The sequence below is a fragment of the Pleurodeles waltl genome, chromosome 7 (genome assembly GCF_031143425.1).
Source record: "Pleurodeles waltl isolate 20211129_DDA chromosome 7, aPleWal1.hap1.20221129, whole genome shotgun sequence".
NCBI classification, from domain to species: Eukaryota; Metazoa; Chordata; class Amphibia; order Caudata; family Salamandridae; genus Pleurodeles; species Pleurodeles waltl.
Genome location: NC_090446.1, coordinates 825,583,737 through 825,605,438, shown reverse-complemented (window position 1 = coordinate 825,605,438; position 21,702 = coordinate 825,583,737).

Here is a 21,702-nt window from a genome sequence, read left to right as displayed (position 1 = left end):
GCACCTGCTTGAGGGATCGAGCATGGCATACTTGATTGTTTTCCCTCATTAACCTGAATCTGCAATGCATGCCCTGTGGCTCTCCGAAGGAGGCCTACAGACATGCCTTCAGTCATCAGAGCCTGGCCCTGAGGAATACTGGTGGTGAGTTGGGCCCTGAGGGAGGAGGTTCCGGTCAGCCGTTGCACTCTCTCCACGGGAGGTGCTCCCCGATGGGGAAAGAGAGACTGCTGATGAATCCCAGAGCCTGGGAGGGCTCTGGGCTATGGAAGGAGGAGGTGAATAACTTGAGAGAATGCTGTGGGAGTGAGCAGCTGCCTTGCATGTACATGGACGACAGCCAATGTCACTTTCCACAAAGTGGGGAGGTCTCCCCGCTGCAGTGGGAGCTCGGTGTGTGTCCCCCTCTTGTCCCACTGGTGGTCACTTTTCAGACCTAATGTAGTCAGAACAGAGAAGCACCATTCTGGATGGCATGGAGTCTCACTCCCCGTATATCTTCCAAAAGGAATACAGATGCACAGTGCCTATAGGATTGTGCAAAAGCAGACTTTGCTGGGACTTGGTAATCACCTTGGGGAAGATTTACTGATGATGGTACTGTGATAATTCCTGTGTGTTCTAGACCTAACTTAACTTCTATATTTGGTTGACCTGATGTTGAGTCACATGTCGTTCTTGCCTTGTTGGGAGTGGTGGGCATATGTTCAGGATCTGGCTGTTATACAGTGGGAGGGTGTGTTTATTTTAACCTGTGTAGTATGGAAACATTTCCGCATTGTTTTCCCTGTAATGTTTTGTGACGACTGCTTGTGTAGCAGAATATTACTGATACATGTTGTGTTTGGTCCAATCATTGTTTTTGTGCAATTCAGTTTATTTTTATGCAACTTATTGTAGAGTTTTGCTTGTGGTGTATTTATTGTTCACAGGTGTTGTGTTTGCTGTGAAAACTCTTTACACATCGCATCCAGGATAAGCCTGACTGCTTGTGCCAAGTTACTAAGTGGGTGAGCAGGGGTTATCTTGGGTGTACACCTCCCTTACCCTGAATAGAGTGGTGGTCCCTGCCTGGCTAAGGTGCCTACACTAGCCAACCAGGAAGCTAATTTCTAACAGATGCTTTGCTTGTTCTGCAGATCTATCAAATTAAAAGATTTTGCAGCAGCATTGTCGCCGGCTTGTAATCGAACCAGCACCCTCACAATGTTCACTTACTGCAGAGCAGACAGTGAGCTTTGTGAGGGTGTTGGGCATGGGGTCCATGCAAGGGCAGTGCAGGAGCCCCCCCTTTGGCCCCCTACAGCTGTTCTCCGCCAGCCTTCTCATGGCAGTGATACCAGATCTTAATCAGCAGGGTGCCCTGGCTGATTATGACCCCCCAACACCGTCAGCCCGTTGGGAACATCGATCCTGGCGGAGACAGCAGTACCCTTGCAGTCTGACTGGCAGGTTCTTAATGTGACAGTCAAACCACCACAGCAGCGGCGGTCCTGACTGCCACCGTGAGGCTGGTGGTTTCAAGACTTCCAGCCTCGTAATGAGGCCCTAAGTCAGCTATCCTAAAAAAAGATTATAAAAAATATAGAGGCAGAAGATAGATATACCCTGCCCCCTTAATCATGGTGGTGGTCAATCTTGGGGCCAAAAAGATAATTTTGCTTTTAGCAGCACTTTGGATGAGCTGCAGGTGATCCGTGGCTCCAATAAATAAAAAGTGGGCTCCCACACATTTTCAAACTGAGCCCCCTGGAGAAGGCCAGGGCCAGAAGGTGCAGCAGATTTGTTTTGGAGGGGGAAATGGTCATGTGCCCCACCCTTTCTGAGTCATAATTTGGTTCTGGGAACCCCATTCCCGTGCCACTTTTTATTCTAGGGGAGGTAGGCACATACCCACCTCTCTAAGCCTTTATTAAGACCCAGAAATCCCATCTACCATCATCTCATTAGTTTATGTTGGGAGGGGATCAAGGACCCACTCCCTGAGCTTTAATTATGCCCCAGAGACCCCATCCTCTGAGGTTGATTGTTTTTTATGTGTGGTGGACAGGCAGACCCCATCTTACTGGACCATTTGCTTTTCAGGGGACGTGGAGATGGGGACCCTCCTCAGCAAGCCGGTCTCTGTACCAAGGGAATCCATCCCATGGGGCCCAACATTAGAAGTGCCCTATGTCCCCTGCCCTGGTACCTTACAATTCCCTTCCCACGCAGGGAATTTCTGCACTCTCTTGGGCAGAAAACACAATTTTGCTCCCACTTGGGCAGGATCAAAGAAAAATGCTGGTCCTGCCAGGGCAGGAACATGGTAAAAGAACAGAACCTGCTGGCTTCACAATGGGTAACCTTTAGAGAGTCGGCAGTGGCCAGGGAGACCTTGAGTATCCTCCACAGCCCCCAGCTAAAAATAAATGTGGTGGTGCCCAGGTGAGCATGGGGGCACCCTTGATAAAAAAAGTATTGGCCACATTCTGTTGAGACCACAAGAGGTGCTGCCAGGGGCTATATGGGCCATAAGGCAGCCCTGTGGCCTCCAACTAAAAATAAAGAAATATGTGGGAGCCCTGGATAAACACTGAGGTACCCGTTAAAGAAAAGAAGGAAAGAAAGAAAAATACATTTGTGCCTGGAGTCTCTCATTTGGTATTCACAGCTCCTGCAAGGAGGTCCCCAATGACAAAGTATGAGCTTTTATATATTTTTTTTGTCTTCTTGCTGGTACTCCCAAAAAGGGGCACATCCACCACCAACCATTTTTCTATTATTATGGAGGGCTGTTGGAAGCACAACAGCCCCTTAGGATGCCTTCAGAGGTTTGGGATGCAGTGACTTGACTTAGGGCAGGGTCTGCTCCCAACTTCATGCCACCCATGACCTATGGCTGAGCACATTAGGAAGTTGGATGCAGGACCTGGCTGCATGAAAGTTGGGTGATCATGTGTTGATGAACATCTTGCTTTATGGTAAAGAAACATCCAAATCCACTTAAAAAGAAACAAAGGTAAAATTGATGCTATAGTTAGGAATTGTAATAATAACTTAAATTGCATTAAAAAACAAAGAAGTTCAATGAAAAATCTAAGGTTAAAGGTGTGTTATAGTTAGGTGAAAATGTCAGTTAAAAACATTCTATTTTAAATGAACAAAACTAGTGAAATTCACCAGTTGTCTAAGATAGGTATAACACGTGTTCTAAAGTAACTATAACTTGCACCCTCGCCATGCACTGCTAAATACTTCATATATTACATTACTTATGTTGTTCTAAGATCACATCATTATCTGAAATTACATATTGATGACAACATTATGCAAAGTAGCCGCATGAGTTATATTTAATTTAGGGCATACGTTATAGGCACTTGAGATAAATGTAATTGGTGAACTTCAGTGATTTTGTTTATTTAAAATAGAATGTTTTAACAAACATGTTCCCCTAAATATATCCTCAAAGCATGGGGAATAAACATTAACTTTATAAACATACAGAAGTATCTGTGTATCCTCAGTGCTGGTGATAACACCATAAAAGTCCAACACAAGAAGAGAGGCCTAAGTAGGTGAACTTTCTTTTAGGGTCCTTGAATAAAGCCTACCAGCACTCAGGAAGTTGAAAGCATCACTGTTGAAAAGGACTTTACTGGGTATGTTTCTTTTAACATCTCCTTTCTAGCATCCTTTAATCACCAAAGAGTCATACATCTCTCTCCTAAAGAAAGGCCAGATCACAGAATCTTAACTGGTTCTTGGAACATTGCTGTCATTCAGCAGCAATTGCAACTCAGTAGGCTCACTTTTCTGAAAAAACACCAAGTCATCCAGTTTCAGGAATATTGAACCCATCAGCATTTTCATCTAACACATTTTAAAACTTTTGTAATTGTTGCTAAAAATACATTGGGACAAGCGGCAAGCGGCACCTTAACCCTAATAAACAAACGCCTCTGGGTTTCCTACCTGCAAATCGGCCCCTTAGCTGACTGCTTCCTAGCAGCCTGAACAGAGGCTCTAGGCAAAAAACAGACTGGTAATCATCAACCTATACATCCCACCCAGCAAGCCCAAGAACGGAGACATATCCTATCATTTTTTCATAACTATGAAGACATTATTGAGACCTACTGCAATACTTTCAACCTTTGGACAGGGGACTTCAATGAGTAATTGCTAGAATCAGGGGTGCCTGATGCATCAAGCAAGGATTCACCTTATGCTTCCTTTAATGTACCACTTGCAAAGTGTCTTAAGATCAAACAGAGAAGCTCCAAAACCATGAGATGCATACTCAACTTATTAGGAGAGCTAGACTTGAAGGGAATGCACAGTGTCTTTGGTTGAGACCAACCACCAAAATTCACTTTTAAGTCCAAGGATGTCGAATGAACACTCAAATTTCTTTCCATGCAAGAACTTTGAAATAACTGAAAGGAAGAGTGCAACCATTACCCACAGCAAATTCAGCTAGGTTTCCAGCTCACAAAGAATGGTGGGCTTACACAATATCTTTTGGACAAAATAATCTCTAACAGGAACAAAACAGTAATTTAGAATAGAAGCCTATATCTGAAATTACAGACTCTGGAACTACAACTGTTTAACACCTTTAGTCTATGCACAACAATTTAATCTGACTGGAGGAAACATGACTGGCTCCTCGACTGGAGATGGCTGGCTGAAGCAACTCTTCTTTACTTATCCCGCAAGCCTCCTCCTCTGTCTCACTCTGGAAGTCTGTCCTTAGAAGGACTAAAACACATGATCTTTTTAGTGACACAAAGCAGTGCCACTGGAAAAATCTAAAGGAAGTACTACTGGAATCTCACTCAACAGAACAAGACTAAAATTTCCAATCTACCAGCCACTTTCAAAAGGCTTAAAGTCATACATGATCAGGCTTGGAAAAAGATTAGAGAATCTGTGAGATCTTGTGACTTAAAAGCCATTTGGTTGCTGATAGGAGCTGGCAAGGGGCCACACAAAGCTGCAATCGATTTCTTCATTCTGTACAACTCTTGTGAGTCGCACTTTAAAGAGCTGTACAGCAGTAATATCACTGCTTCATTCCAAGCTGAAAATTACATTCCAACTAGGCTTCGAGTCACCTGACTTGAGATAATCAGCTTGAATAAAATGTCGAAATATGCTCGCACTCTGGACCCCAATGGCCTTCCCACTGCACTGATCAAACTAAATCCAGAGCTGTGGGAAACACTAATTCTCAGCCTATTTAATCAAATTTTACTAACTGGCCGGATTCCTGCATCATGAAAGGGTTCGCCCACACAGCCTATTCACAAAAAGGGCCTGCTGAGCTACCTAAACAATTATCGACCCATTGCACTGCATAGGGATCAAGTCCTTAAAAAGGAAGTAGGGGACTCACGAAGTTAGGCAGAATAGGTGTAATATCACCACGCATGGCATCATCACACATGAAATCACCTCGCATGGCATCACTAGAAGTAACATCACAGTAATTGACATTCATGTTAAGTTGGTCTATCATAAGTACACTTGAATTTATTAAGAGATTTAACAAGCATTGTGCTGATCAGTACTTGAGCCTGTGGCATGCCTAGTTTAGCACCAAGAACAAACTAGTTAACACATTGCAATAAAGATGCTCAAAGCAGCTGCTATTGTGAACTATAAAATGTATTAATTTACCCAAGATAGCACCATTGTATACACCAACAATTATAAACACCCTGATCATTCTAAAAACAAATGTAAGTTGCACACTGTATTCGATATTCTGAGCATGGTGATCTGTGTTGTCTCCTGGGTGTGCATGAGACCTGATGTGGCATTGGAGGATGCACCATGGCAGGTGTGCAGAGGACACAAAGATGGGGCTTGAGGCAAATATGTAAGCAGGGAGCCCTGTTTATTTGGGTAGCTCCCGGGATAAGGTCTGTAAGCTGTGGCCCATAAAACAAAGACTACATATTTTAGAAGACTCTAAGCATTTTGACATTGAAGGACAGATGACATCATGCTGGGCTTGTTATTCGTGCCTAAAAAGCACCTCTGAGGCATTCCATGGATATCCTTCATGCTGGAACCCACAATTATTAATATTCCAAAGAGCTGGAGGGTTTTTGCCTGCTGAAGGTGGAGCTATTGCCTTTAGTGACAATTAGATCAAATTCCATGGAACAATTTGCGGTCCCCGGTGCAGGGAATAGTGAAAACAGATTGGAGATCTGGCATCGTAGCACATGCCCATGTAGCGAGACAGTTACAGGTGGAAGGGTGTTTACATAAGTACTAGAATGAGAGAGTGAGAATCAGAGTGCTGATAATTACCAGTAAGTAATCAAACTATTCAGTGCTCCATTTCTTTGCAAGTGGGTCTTTTCAGACAACAGTGGCCATGGCATCAGGGATGTCCCAGCCTATGTTTTCCAATGTGTTGCCCAGAGTGTTGTCTGCCCTGCTGAAACACGTAAGGAGATACATCATTTTCCCTGAGGTGGCGGATTTGCCTACAGTGAAAGGTGACTTCTATGCCCTTGGACATATCCCCAACGTCATAGGTGCCATTGATGGGACCCATGTAGCTCTGGTCCCCCCTGCAGGAATGAACAGGTGTACAGGAACAGGAAGAGTTATCGTTCAATGAATGTCCAGATGGTCTGTTTGGCAGACCAGTACATCTCGCAGGTAAATGCAATGTTCCCTGGCTCAGTGCATGATGCCTACATCCTGCGGAATAGCAGCATCCCTGATATGATGGTTGAACTCCAGAGGCACCGTGTATGGCTATTGGGGGACTCTGGTTACCCCAACCTGTCCTGGCTACTGACCCCAGTGAGGAATCCCAGGACCAGGGCAGAGGAACGGTACAATGAGGCCCATGCGCGGACTAGGAGGGTGATCGAGCGTACCTTCGGACTCCTGAAGGCGAGGTTCAGGTGCCTCCATATGATAGGTGGGTCCCTATTCTACTCACCGAAGAAGGTGGGCGACATCATCATCGCCTGCTCCATGCTCCATAACTTGGCATTGCGACGCCAGGTGCCTTTTCTGCAGGAGGATGATCCAGATGATGGTGTTGTTGCAGTGGGTGAGCCTGTGGAGCCTGTGGACAGTGATGAGGAGGAAGCTGATGAAGATGAAAACGACAACAGGGAGTCAGTCATACAGCAATATTTTCAATGAGACACAGGTGAGTACAATTTCATGTTTCACATTATATTACATTTCACACGTCTACCTCTATCTTCTACCTACATTTCATTCCCTATTTGGTAACTGAGTTGTCCCCTTCCATTTCAGTTTCAGTAATGTGGTAACCTACGTGTCAAAAGCTTGCACCCTTGAAAGGCTTGTGATGTGTGGCATTGGTATGTTGACCTTCCAATGGGTAACCTTTTTTAACACTGTAATTGACAATACAAAGTTCACAATCATTGACTGACTCCAATATTATTGAGGTTTCAAGGGTGTTTATTGAAGTGCATAAAAATATAAGGGGGTTGTGAAATGGGGAGAGGTCATGGTGGAAGAATGTCCATGGCAGAGTCCTGTCTATTAGTCTCACAGGTACATTGCACATCTGGCCATTGGAAGTTGAGCTGGGGCAGTTCCAATCTGGACAGGGTAACAAAGTGGGACAGTGGGGGGACAATCAGGGTGGTCTTATTTCCTGGCGGGGGTCATGCCATCTTGCTCTGTCCTGTTCCTGGATCTCAGGGCCTGCTTTTGTGGTGGTTGTCCGTCTGCAGGGGGTGGGGTGCTGGTGTGGTGGTCCTGTGGCGGGGCGTCCTGTCCACTAGCACCGGCAGAGGTGGTGGGCATTTCATCGTCCTGGCTAGTGTCAGGGGCCCCTTGGAGTGCCACGGTGTCCCTCAAGGTGTTTTGAATGTCCGTCAGCACCCCTATGATGGTGCCCAGGGCAGAGGCGATGGTCCTGAGCTCCTCCCTGAACCCCAAATACTGCTCCTCCTGCAGACGCAGGGTCTCCTGCAACTTGTCCAGGACCGTTGCCATCGTCTCCTGGGAGTGGTGGTATGCTCCCATGATGGAGGATAGGGCCTCGTGGAGAGTGGGTTCCCTTGGCCTGTCCTCCCTCTGTCGCACAGCAGCCCTCCCAGATCCACAGTGTTCCTGTGCCTCCATCCCCTGGTCCGTGTGCCCACTACCACTGCCCCCAGGTCCCTGTTGTTGTTGGGGTGTTGGGTTACCCTGGGTGCCCTGTAGTGGTGGACACGCCGCTGATTGACCTGTCCTGGGTAGGGAGGTATGGGCCCGCTGGGTGGGTGCTGTGCTGGGGTTACCAGAGGGTGGAAGCTCGGTGTTGGGCTGTGGCTGGGCAAGGGGAACCGACTGTCCTGAGGCCCACGATGGCCCGGGCTGGTCATCAAGATCCAGTAGGGCAGAGCTGCTGTCGTCACTGTGGGCCTCTTCTGGGGGTGGAGTGGTGTTGTCTGGACCCTCTGGTGTGGTGACGTTCCTTCGGGTTCCTGCGGGGGTATAAGTACATGATTATTGCATGTGTGTGTTTCATGGTGTGCAATGATTGGGTGTGCGTGAACCCTAGTGCAGGCATTCCTGTGTGGGGGCTTGTGTGGTGATGGGTGGGGGGTGTTGTGGGTCTGTGCAGTGGGTATGCTTTAGTGATGGGTGTCCATGCTTAGTTGTGTCAAGCAGGTCCTGGGGTTGGGATGGGTGGTTGGTGTTATGGGTAGATTAGTGAGGAGTTAGGGTGATAGGGGAGGGTGTGAGGGTGGGGGGGTGTGATAGCATGCAGGTAGGGTGGGGGATATGATAGTGAAGATTTGACTTACCAGTGTCCGTTCCTCCAATGAATCCTGCGAGGCCCTCAGGATGCAAGATGGATAAGACTTGCTCCTCCCATGTTGTTAGCTGTGGGGGAGGAGCTGGGGGTCCGCCGCCAGTCCGCTGTACCGCGATGTGCTGCCTGGATACCGTGGAACGCACCTTCACCCGTAGGTTGTTCCACCTCTTCCTGATGTCCTCCCTATTTCTTGGGTGATGTCCCACAGCTTTGACCCTGTCAACTATTCTTTGCCATAGCTCCATCTTCCTGGCTATGGATGTGTACTGTACCTGTGAGCCTAATAGCTGTGGCTCTACCCTGATGATTTCCTCCACCATGACCCTGAGCTCCTCCTCGGAGAAGCGGGGGTGTCTTTGGCGTGACATGGGGTGGTGTGTGTGATGTGTGGGGTGGTGTATGTGTTGATGAGTGTGGTGAGTGTAGTGGTATGTGGTGTTTTGTGCGTGGATGTTGTGTGGGTGATGGTGTAGTGTGCCTCTGTGAGATGGTGTTATCTATTCTGTGCTGTCTCTCTCTGGCCTTCGTCTCTAATTTGTGGTCGTAGGGGTTTGTGGGTGATGTGGGTGTGTGTTTTATATTGTGTTGGGTGTGTGGGAGTGGTGTGTGTATGTGTATCAGGTGTGTGTATTTGGAATTGTCCAATGTGGCGGTGTTTTGGAGATGTGTGTGTATTTTGAGCGCGGCGGTGTGTACCGCCAATGGAATACCGCGGTTGAAAGACCGCCGCGTGGATTCGTGGGTCGTAATAGCATGGGCGTGTTTCTGTTGGCGTGGAGGTGGAGGATTTGTTTTCGCATATTTATCGCTGACCTTTGGTGTGGCGGACTTGTGTGGGTGTCTGAATTTCGGCTGATTCTGTGATGTGTGTCATAATAGCTGTGGCGGTCTCCCGCCGCCGCCGCGGTGTATTGGCGGTCTTCTGCACGGCGGTAAGTGGCTTTTACCGCCAATGTTGTAATGACCCCCTATATTTTTATATTTAAACCAAAACGATTATAATCGGATAAGGGGAACCATAAATATGAATTGTTAAATAATTAATGTTTTCTAGTGCATTGAAGCAACTACTGCTCAAAGTGTTAAAAAAGGTACACTGGACAGGGACAAAGTCAGAAGTGTTTCTAGATTTGAAAAAGTGATCCACAGTACCAGCCAAGGTTTCAGAGGCTCTGGTTTGCCTTTTGGGGTCTGGGACTACAACTCCCACAGTGCACCTCTTCAACTTATGGAGTTACTACAAACAACTCCAAACTTCTGGTTCTTCTTCCAGAGGTCCTTTTTTATAATCCTTGAAGTGTCCACAACTTGATCCAAGTTTCCAGAAGCTCTGAGTTGCTCCTTGGTAGTTGGGAACTACAATTCCTACAAAGCACCTGACAGAATCCTCAAATGGCCACTGGACGTGGTCAGCTGGGCTCTTTATGCAGAACTTGATGCAGGGGACTCTGGGCAGCTCTTTTATACCTGTTGCTTACAGGGAGTCCAATCCTGAAGTTGCAGAACAAGGCAAAGTCCTTTTCTTGTTGAAGACCAAAGTGCAGCTGGTGCAGTCCTTGTTAGTGCAGTGTCCAGGTGCAGGCCATGGGTCCTGCAGGGCAGTCCTTCTTCTGCCATAGTTATCCTTGCTCCTGGGGTAGAAAGCAGGGTGGCATGACTGTCTAGTCACGGGCAGGCTCCTCCCCCTTTGGTGACCACTTCCTGGGAAGTGTTGCAAAAATCAATCCCAGGGAAATGGCACCAGAACCCAAAGCCCTGAATGGCCCATTCAAACTTGATAATTGCTATATTGTACTGCTCCAATACTCAAGGGACAATTTCCCTGGCTTGCACCATGGTATCCTTGGCTTGCTACTTTGTACTGCTCCATTATCTGGCTTTCCCTGTGAAATAGGTGCCACATTTACCAGGTCCTTGCCTGATGAGCTGGTCCAGTCCAGGTTTTGTCTTTAAATTCTGTGACTTGTAGTCCTGCTTTATAATGGAATCAACAAGACTACATGTCCCAGGATATAAAACAAATGTTGGACTGGAGCAGCACCATGCATAGACATGGGAAACTTCAAAGGCTCCTGAGAAGGCTCAGTAGAGGAAAAAGAAGCATTTAGCAGGGACAGACACCTCTGGAAGATGGTCCAGTAACAGTCTTTATTTAATGAATGCATGAGGGTGCCCAAGTCTCTCCTTTAGAGTAGCAATATTGAGCTTCTTTTGGTTCGCATTGGGCTAGACAGTTTTCCAAAAATCTATCAACACAGGAAGTCAGCTTGTAGTGTTTTGGAACTGTTTTTAATACCCTTGCCCGCACTGCTGACATCAGCCTTTTCTGCCTCCCCTCACCATGTATCATAATAATTTAACATCCCTCCTTAGATAAAATATAAAAGTACTTACAGTGGGTGACCAGTGGATACCGGGAAGGTCAGGGATACTTGAAGAAGAGTAGTTAGAGTGCGGGTGGAAGATTGTTGTTTTAAGTCTTCACTTCCTGCACATCATACTAAATAGGATTGTAAATATAATTGTATGTATGTCTTTTCTGTCTTTGTTTACTTACATTAGTAGCCATAGATCATTACCAAAGCTCTTGAACACATGTCTTGTATTTATATTTGCTGTTTGAAGTATGTACAGATAAAGGCTAGAAATACCGGCTTTAGATGACTTTTCTTATTTATTGATATTGCCCAATTCATTATTGTATGTGGAAATGTACTGTATGTTTTCTTTTTTTACTGTTGCTCATAGCAGTGTAAAGTGTTGGATTACAGCTCAAGGAATCATGTACTTAAGGACTTTGCTGGCAAGTTTATATCTTCATGTATATCCTAACGAACAGCTGCAGAAACACCATCCTATCAGGTCCCTCACACAAATTCAAAAGTGTAATTTTGAGTGTGTATAATTTGTTGTAGGTTATGACAAATGACACTCAGGATTTGTTTACTATCATATTCTTGTCAGTGTCTTGGTGCAGTGTTTGCTAGTGTCTAGGTGTATCATGGCGAAGGAATGCTGCTTACGTAGAACCTCATTGAGTAAGAAATGGGAGGAGGATGGGGATCCTGTGGCCGACGTGAAGCTCCCCTCTCCCTCCGTCCCACTGGTGAATTCGGAGTCTGTGGTGTGGCCCTCCATGGCCATGTGGGATACAGCTCCCTCGTGCTCCGGTGCCACTGTACCTCCGCCTGTTGATGCTGATGTACAGAAGGACAGGGAGAGCAGAAAAAGGGTGGAGACAGAAGAAAGAGAGTTTTAGTGCATGGCATACCACTACCGTTGGCGGGCAAGACAAAGGCAGCAGCCCCCTGCATTACGCCGTGCTCCTGCCCTCTGCACATGCAATTTCTGGGATATGGCCTACATGGCAATGGTAGAAATCTGCCCACATGGATGGCAAAGGGGCAACTATACATCAATTTGCCTTTTTTTTTAGCTGGGGTAGAGTGCCACATGGCCTACATAACGGAGGGGCCTTGCCTGCCTAACTCGCCCTGGCCTAGGGACACCCACAGCCCACCACCCCCACCCAGACAGCTCCACTGCACGCAAAATCCATAGGATGAGGTTGTACTCACCCCCTTGTGTCTGCTGTGATATCCTTAAGCGCCCATCCAACTCCGGGTAGGCCACCGCCAGGAGCCGGAACATCAGGGGGGTCATGGTGCGACGGGCACCCCTCCCACGTTGGGAGGCCATCCCCAGCTGAGCCTCCGCCGTCTTCTTGCTGCAGCGGCGAATGTCCTCCCATCTCTTCCGGCAGTGGGTGCCCCGTCTCTGGTGGGCCCCCAGGGTCCGGACTTCATTGGCGATGGCACGCCAAATGTCCCTCTTCTGGTGGGCGCTGACCTACATGACATGCACAAGGAAAGAGGAACAGTCATTACCTACAGCACCGTCGTTGTAATTGGCCCCCTCCCAACTCTATCCCTGTGGCCCATTCATCCCCATGCATGACTGTTCTATGTACTCTGCCCCCTTCCCTCATCCACCCAGCCCTGTCCACCCAGGCCTAGACCATACAACGTGCTCCCTGTGTACTAACCTGTTGGTGTGGAGGACTGTAGAGTAGCGTATACTGGCGGAGGACCCCATCCACAAGTTTCTCCAACTCCTGTGCAGTGAAGAACATTGCATTTACCTGCGAGATGTACTGGTCTGCCAAACAGACCATCTGGACATTCATTGAATGATAACTCTTCCTGTTCCTGTACACCTGTTCATTCCTGCAGGGGGGACCAGAGCTACATGGGTCCCATCAATGGCACCTATGACGTTGGGGATATGTCCAAGGGCATAGAAGTCACCTTTCACTGTAGGCAAATCCGCCACCTCAGGGAAAATGATGTATCTCCTTACGTGTTTCAGCAGGGCAGACAACACTCTGGACAACACATTGGAAAACATAGGCTGGGACATCCCTGATGCCATGGCCACTGTTGTCTGAAAAGACCCACTTGCAAAGAAATGGAGCACTGACAGCACCTGCACGTCAGGGGGGATTCCAGTCGGATGGCGGATTGGTGTCATCAGGTCTGGCTCCAACTGGGTACATAGTTCCCGGATTGTGGCACGGTCAAACCGGTAGGTCACGATGACATGTCGCTATTCCATTGTCAACAGGTCCACCAGCGGTCGGTACACCGGCGGATTCCGCCATCTTCCAATATGTCCAACTGACGGTGCATAAGAAGGGCAACAGCAAAAAAACTGTCAGCATTCCTCCAGGTATGTACCCACAGTCACACACAAGACTACACCAGACAATTAACCCATCCGGGAAAGGTTTTGAGTGTAGGCCTCGGTATGTGTGACGCAGTAGTAATTGAAGCCATGTGGGCCCCTGAAATGGCGGCTGCCTGACCTCTAAACTGGGGCAATGGAATTGTGGGGTAACTGCGCTGGCGTTGGACACCGTTGCGGTAGGCGGTCGTAGAGCGCGGCGCAATGCTGCATTGGTTAGCATTGGACCCTATGGGTCCCAGGAGCCAATGAACAGGTGCGCTGGCGGTGATGATGCGCACCGCCGTGGACGTCACCGCCGCGGACGTCACCACCATTTTCTATCTCTTCAATCACTAGATACCTGACCTTCGACAGGAGAGGACCTACACTGCTAGTGCTGCTGTGACCTCGGTCTGGAAGCGACGATGGCTGCTGCGTCTGGGGAAAGGGCCCCTGCCTTCACTGCACAGGAGTTGGAAAAACTTGTGGATGGGGTCCTCCGCCAGTATACGCTACTCTACAGTCCTCCAGACCAACAGGTTAGTACACAGGGAGCACGTTGTATGGTCTAGGCCTGGGTGGACAGGGCTGGGTGGATGAGGGAAGGGGGCAGAGTACATAGAACAGTCATGCATGGGGATGAATGGGCCACAGGGATAGAGTTGGGAGGGGACCAATTACAACGACGGTGCTGTAGGTAATGACTGTTCCTCTTTCCTTGTGCATGTCATGTAGGTCAGCGCCCACCAGAAGAGGGACATTTGGCGTGCCATCGCCAAGGAAGTCCGGACCCTGGGGGCCCACCAGAGACGGGGCACCCACTGCCGGAAGAGATGGGAGGACATTCGCCGCTGCAGCAAGAAGACGGCGGAGGCTCAGCTGGGGATGGCCTCCCAACGTGGGAGGGGTGCCCGTCGCACCATGACCCCCCTGATGTTCCGGCTCCTGGCGGTGGCCTACCCGGAGTTGGATGGGCGCTTAAGGATATCACAGCAGACACAAGGGGGTGAGTACAACCTCATCCTATGGACTTTGCGTGCAGTGGAGCTGTCTGGGTGGGGGTGGTGGGCTGTGGGTGTCCCTAGGCCAGGGCGAGTTAGGCAGGCAAGGCCCCTCCGTTATGTAGGCCATGTGGCACTCTACCCCAGCTAAAAAAAAAGGCAAATTGATGTATAGTTGCCCCTTTGCCATCCATGTGGGCAGATTTCTACCATTGCCATGTAGGCCATATCCCAGAAATTGCATGTGCAGAGGGCAGGAGCACGGCGTAATGCAGGGGGCTGCTGCGTTTGTCTTGTCCGCCAACGGTAGTGGTATGCCATGCACTAAAACTCTCTTTCTTCTGTCTCTACCCTTTTTCTGCTCTCCCTGTCCTTCTGTACATCAGCATCAACAGGCGGAGGTACAGTGGCACCGGAGCACGAGGGAGCTGTATCCCACATGGCCATGGAGGGCCACACCACAGACTCCGAATTCACCAGTGGGACGGAGGGCGAGGGGAGCTTCACGTCGGCCACAGGATCACCAAACAGCGACACAGACTTGTCCGCCGATGGGAGCTCCCCTGTGGTGGCGGCACCATCTGTGCGCCCCACTTCTACAGGTACAGCCGCCACCTCCTCTACCAGCACCGCCCTCCCAGCAGCCCCTCAGCGTTCGCCCCGTGCCCGCTCACCCAGGAGGGTGGGCATCACCTTCCCCCCAGGCACCTCAGGCCCTGCCCCAGTCACCCCTGCTGCCCTCAGTGAGGAGGCCATTGACCTCCTCAGGTCACTCACTGTTGGGCAGTCTACCATTGTGAATGCCATCCAGGGTGTAGAACGAAAGTTGAAACACGGTAATGCATTCCTGGAGGGCATTCATTCTGGTCAGGCTGTCCTTCAGCGAACCCTGCAATCTCTGGCCTCAGCATTGATGGCAGCCAGCCATTGTCCCTGTGTCCAGCCTCCCCCCTCCAACTTCCTCCACCCGGACCCAATCCCCTGTACCCCAGCCCATCCCAAGCACACCTACAGACCAGCATGCACACAAGTCAACACACACAAGTAGCTCAAGCAAACATAGGCACACACACACCACAGGCACTCACACAAGCATCAGACCCATACAGACATAGCAACATCCACTGTCTCCACTGTGTCCCCCTCCTCCTCTTCTCCCTCCTCCCTCCCAGTGTCGTCTACACACACACCTGCATGCACCACATCTACCGGCACTAGGACTCGCAGCAGGACACCCAGCACCACAAGCCGCTCACCTGCACTCACCACCTCCACTGCCATATACACGTCCCCTGTGTCCTCTCCCAGTGTGTCTGTGACGCCCCCTCCCAAAGTACACAAACGCCGGCAATCACTCACCCAACATCCATCCACCTCACGACAGCCTCCAGTACCTGCACCTGTACCCAAAACAGCTAAAGTGACACCTCCTACAACCACCTCCTCTTCCTCCACTCCCAGAGCCACTCCAGCTACCCATCCCAGTGTAAATCAGAAACTGTCCATATGTCAAATTGACCTTTTTGCCCCCACCCCCCTCTCCAATTCATCAGTCCCGTTGTAGCGCCTCAGCCAAAAAGCCTCCAGTACCAGTGGTGCGTGTACCAGGTTTTTGGAGTGCCCCGTCCACCAGGGCAGGCAGTAGGACCCGGAGCCAAGGCACTGTCAGCCCACCCCCTGTAAAGGCTCCGAAACTGGAGAGTGGACGACGGGACCGTGTCAAGACTCCTGGTGGGACAAACAGTGAAATGGGATCCAAGGCGATTGGTGAGTCATCTGTAACTCAAAAGAAGGTGGGGAAGGTCCTGAGGAAGTCTCCCCAACCTGTTGTGAGTGTCACGGCGGAGAAGTGCGCCATCATTTCCGGCGATCCAGACACAACCGCCAGGACCGTTGTCACTGGTCCAGAGACCACCGCCAGAGTCACAGCCCAGGAGGGCCCAAGTATCGTCACTGGTCCAGAGACCACCGCCAGAGTCATAGCCCAGGAGGGCTCAAGTATCGTCACTGGTCCAGAGACCACCGCCAGAGTCATAGTCCAGGAGGGCTCAAGTATCGTCACTGGTCCAGAGACCCCCGCCACCACCAGAGTCATAGCCCAGGAGGGCCCAAGTATCGTTACTGGTCCGGAGACCACCGCCAGAGTCATAGCCCAGGAGGGCCCAAGTATCGTTACTGGTCAGGAGACCACCGCCAGAGTCATAGCCCAGGAGGGCCCAAGTATCGTTAATGGTCAGGAGACCACCGCCACCGCCGGAGTCACAGCCCATGAGGGTCTAGAATCCCACAGCCCCGCTGGGCAATGATGGAACGTCAATCCACACACCAACGTCCAGTTTGGAGTTCATCATGCCACACACCAACGTCCAGTGTGGAGTTCGTCATGCCACACCCCAACGTCCAGTGTGGAGTTCGTCATGCCACACACCAATGTCCAGTGTGGAGTTCGTCATGCCACACACCAATGTCCATTGTGGAGATCGTAATGCCACACACCAATATCCGTACCAGAACCGCCATGGCAAAGCACCGCTGAACAAAGCCAAGACCGCCATGGTGAAGACCGCTGAACAGGGCAAAGACTGCCATGGCAAAGCACCGCTGAACAGTCCATAGCCAGCCATGGCAAAGCACCGCTGAACAAGGCCAAGACCGCCATGGTGAAGACCGCTGAGCAGGGCAAAGACCGCCATGGTGAAGACCGCTGAACAAGGCAAAGACCGCCATGGCAAAGCACCGCTGAACAGTCCATAGCCAGCCATGGCAAAGCACCGCTGAACAAGGCCAAGACCGCCATGGTGAAGACGGCTGAACAGGGCAAAGACCGCCATGGTGAAGACCGCTGAACAGGGCAAAGACTGCCATGGCAAAGCACCGCTGAACAGTCCATAGCCAGCCATGGCAAAGCACGCTGAACAAGGCCAAGGCCGCCATGGTGAAGACCGCTGAACAGTCCATAGCCAGCCATGGCAAAGCACAGCTGAACAAGGCCAAGACCGCCATGGTGAAGACCGCTGAACAGGGCAAAGACTGCCATGGCAAAGCACAGCTGAACAGTCCATAGCCAGCCATGGCAAAGCACCGCTGAACAAGGCCAAGACCGCCATGGTGAAGACTGCTGAACAGTCCATAGCCACCCATGGCAAAGCACCGCTGAACAAGGCCAAGACCGCCATGGTGAAAACCGCTGAACAGGGCAAAGACTGCCATGGCAAAGCACCGCTGAACAGTCCATAGCCAGCCATGGCAAAGCACCGCTGAACAAGGCCAAGACAGCCATGGTGAAGACCGCTGAACAGGGCAAAGACCGCCATGGCAAAGCACCGCTGAACAGTCCATATCCAGCCATGGCAAAGCACCGCTGAATAAGGCCAAGACCGCCATGGTGAAGACCGCTGAACAGTCCATAGCCAGCCATGGCAAAGCACCGCTGAACAAGGCCAAGACTGCCATGGTGAAGACCGCTGAACAGGGCAAAGACTGCCATGGCAAAGCACCGCTGAACAGGGCAAAGACTGTGTGGGTATGAATAGTCCGGCACATCAGGCATCGTTCTCCCATGTGCAGCTGTGACTGTGACAGGACATGTACATTCACGGGGAGACTCATCCAGTCTGGGCACCAGTCCCACCCAGTACCAGTAGAGAACTGCATCTACTTGCGAAGATGTGTCTTTGCACTCCCCAGGATGGCACAGTGGGCAACCCACCCACTGAAGTGACTTGAGAGACTGTGGCTTTGCACTCCCCAGGATGTAACAGTGGGCAACCCACCCACTTGTTAGACTTGAGAGACTGTGGCTTTGCACTCCCCAGGATGTAACAGTGGGCAAGCCACCCACTTGTTAGACTTGAGAGACTGTGGCTTTGCACTCCCCAGGATGTAACAGTGGGCAAGCCACCCACTGTAGAGACTTGCTAGACTGTGGCTTTGCACTCCCCAGGATGGCACAGTGGGCAACCCACCCACTAAAGTTACTTGAGAGACTGTGGCTTTGCACTCCCCAGGATACATCAATGGGCATGGAGCCCCGTCGTGGATCTGGCTTCGCATTCATCTGGCTGAGGTGCCCCCCCTTCCCTTCCCCCTGAGGTGCCTGTAGTGTTTCTATCTGATGCCCCGGCAGTGTTCTCTCGGATTTTGGTCAGGTATCTATTGTGGGCGTCGCCCATGCATTTTTAGACTGTTGGTGCACGGACATTGTTGTGTACATATCTGCACTACTGCTTGTATTGTACATTTATTTTTGACAGATTTCGTGATATATATATCCGTATATTTTTTAATGAGTAGTATATTGGCACAATACAAAGTTTGACCGCTATTCGCTTTGTCTTTGCATTCTTCCGGGGGGATTGTAGGTTGTTACTGTGATTTTTGTGAATGCATTGGTGTGTATGTTGTAATATGCGAGGGTGGGGGTGGGGGTGTTTGGTGGGTGTCCCCGTAACTTTTGCCTCCCCCCTCCCCGTGTCGTAGGTTCTGTACTCACTGGTATGTTCTGCGCCTACGTCGCTGTTGGTCGTAGATGTGCAGGAATGCAAGGGCAGGGAGTATTTGTAGTTTCGGATCCATGGTGTCCTCGTTCCTCGTGGGATGTGCTGAGGTGAGCGTTTTCCCATAGCAAAAGCTGTTTCCACCGTGTTTTTATCCACGGTGAATCCGCCCCGGAAAAGGTGGCGGATTGGTGTGTTGTGATAGTGTGGGCGGTACATTGTCTTCCACCTGTCTGTTGGCGGTGACCGCCGCGCTGTTTGTCTGTACCGCCGTGACGGGCGGTGTGTTAAAGTGGCTGTCTTAGTTGGCGGTTTCCGCCAGGGTCGTAATTCCCTTTTTTTGTCCGCCGGCCTGTTTGCGGTATTACCGCAGCTTTAACACCGTCCGCCAGGGTTGTAATGACCACCATAATCTATTTTTATAAATTGGTGTTAAATTTGTATTGTTTTTCTTTTTTACTTATTTACTTTTTTGTGATTTTCAAATGCTTTACACACGTCTCCTACGTTAAGCCTTGTCGCTCTTTGCCAAGCTACCAAGCGTTGAGCTGGGTTTCATTTATTGAGACCTAACTGTGGAAGTTAGTGGCCTATTGTTAGGTGTAGGCAGTTACCTGCCTTTACCAACAATCCACTTTCCAACAACAACATGAATGGAATTTAACAAAGTGATGGATGACTAGCCCAGTGTGTTAAACTAGCAACACTTTCATACATAATAGATCACGGGCTCTAGTGCCAACAAAGTAGAGGATTTTAAAATAGGTCTTAGTGACATGCTATTGCTCCACGTGAACAGTTTACCATTAACCTGAGAATCATGTATAGAAGCTTCTTCAATGTAGGCGAATAATGAAGGCTGATTAGAGTGAAAATTTGTGTGTCAAAGCTGCTCTTTTAATGCTTCAGTCACACTTTATACTGGGTGGCTCTGTGCTGACTGAGAATGTTACCAACAAAAGTTTCTAGATTAATACCCTGAAAATAGCACAAACGCATTTAAAAAATATCCCTGTATTGGTAACCCCTACAAATCAACATTTCCTCTCAGGGCACAAATCCGCGACAAAAAAGGAAGTGGAGGGTCTAACCAAGTTAGGGAGTATACCAGTGACATCATGCTGCATTACATCACAATGAGTGACATCACGGTATGTGACATCGCATGTGCATAACAGGAAGTGGCATCACAAGCCATGACCTCAAAAGGCGTGATATCAGATCTTAAGACCTAACATGTGCTTAACTGGTCTTTCATGAGTACAGTTGAGCACACTGCAATATTTAACAAATTAGATTTTGCATTGCGGCTGTGCCAAAATATTGACGCAACTCCGATGCAAAATCTGGGCCTCAACTTATAAATATATATATTTTTTTAAACCTTGTCACAAAGAAATTGCCAACAAGTAGAAGTGGGGCAGTAAATCTGCTCTTCATAATTGGTACCTGATGGAAAGATCACTGCGTACAGCTCAATCTCAGGAATAATAGTAATGGTAAGAGTCTGGAGGCAAACATATTTGCTTGAGAGATCTGACTTTTGCCTAGTCCTAGTTTTGAATCATAGTAGCAAAGAATGTAATATGTCTCCTGCAAAGCACCTTATGTAACACACAGATGCCAGATTTTTATTTTATGTGAATGTGTAAGTGGGTTACTGCTTTTAAGGCACACATACTTTTGTTACTTGCAGTTCATAATTTGTAATCCTTCTAATATATCACTGTGAGGTATGAAGGACATAGCGCTCTTACCCCTTGTAACCCTTACTGCATTATGTAACACACTCTTTATCGTGATGTACACTTACATGATTTATTGTCAATGTAGAATGCGTGCATGTGATGTAAAGTGCACTGGCACCCTGGATTGGGATGAGTAGTGCCAAAACTCATCCAACTGCAAGGTGCCAGAGTGCTTTACATCAGGCATGAACAAATACAAATGTAAATAACATTATTTGTTTTACTTCTTTTATAGAACTTTAGCACTACTCTTTAAAAGAAATAAAACAAAATAGTGGAATTTCAATTGTTATTTGTATAAATACTGGGGTGACCATGAAATCTGACATTCTTACAGTGTATGCATGTTTGTTAAATACAGGGACTGAACAAAGTCAAAAGCATTTTTCTCTTGAGTACCTGTGAAGTGATGAGATGTGAGCTTTGTTTTCCCTCTGTTGCTTAAAGGTACAAGACGCCTACTCCAACAAAAAGGGACCTAATGGCCCCTTAACATAAGTTTTTGTTGTGGGTGAAGCTGGAATCTGATAAGCCCTTTCCCTGCCTGCACAGTGCTACTCAGAAGAAAAGCAGACAATGTGCAGGCACTGCTGAAAGTGTCCTGCTGTCCTGATATTACATCCAGACTAGTTCAGTATATGTATAAGGTAGGAAAGGAAAGTGGCACTCCACTGAGAGCGGCCAGCTTTGCTGCAGGTTAGATGATGTCTACTCTCTAAAAATAGTGGATAGAAAGCATCTACCTGCTTCCCACCGAAGGCAAAGTGTGCACAAAACTACTTTTGGCCAAACCTAAAGTTTGGGGGTTGGAAAACAAGTCTTGCCAGTTAAATTGACTGCGTTCTGCACTGGATGTTGTACAACAGATATCATCTAATACCAGTGGCATTACAAAGGCCCCCCCAGCCCCTGTGGTGCGGGACCTTGAG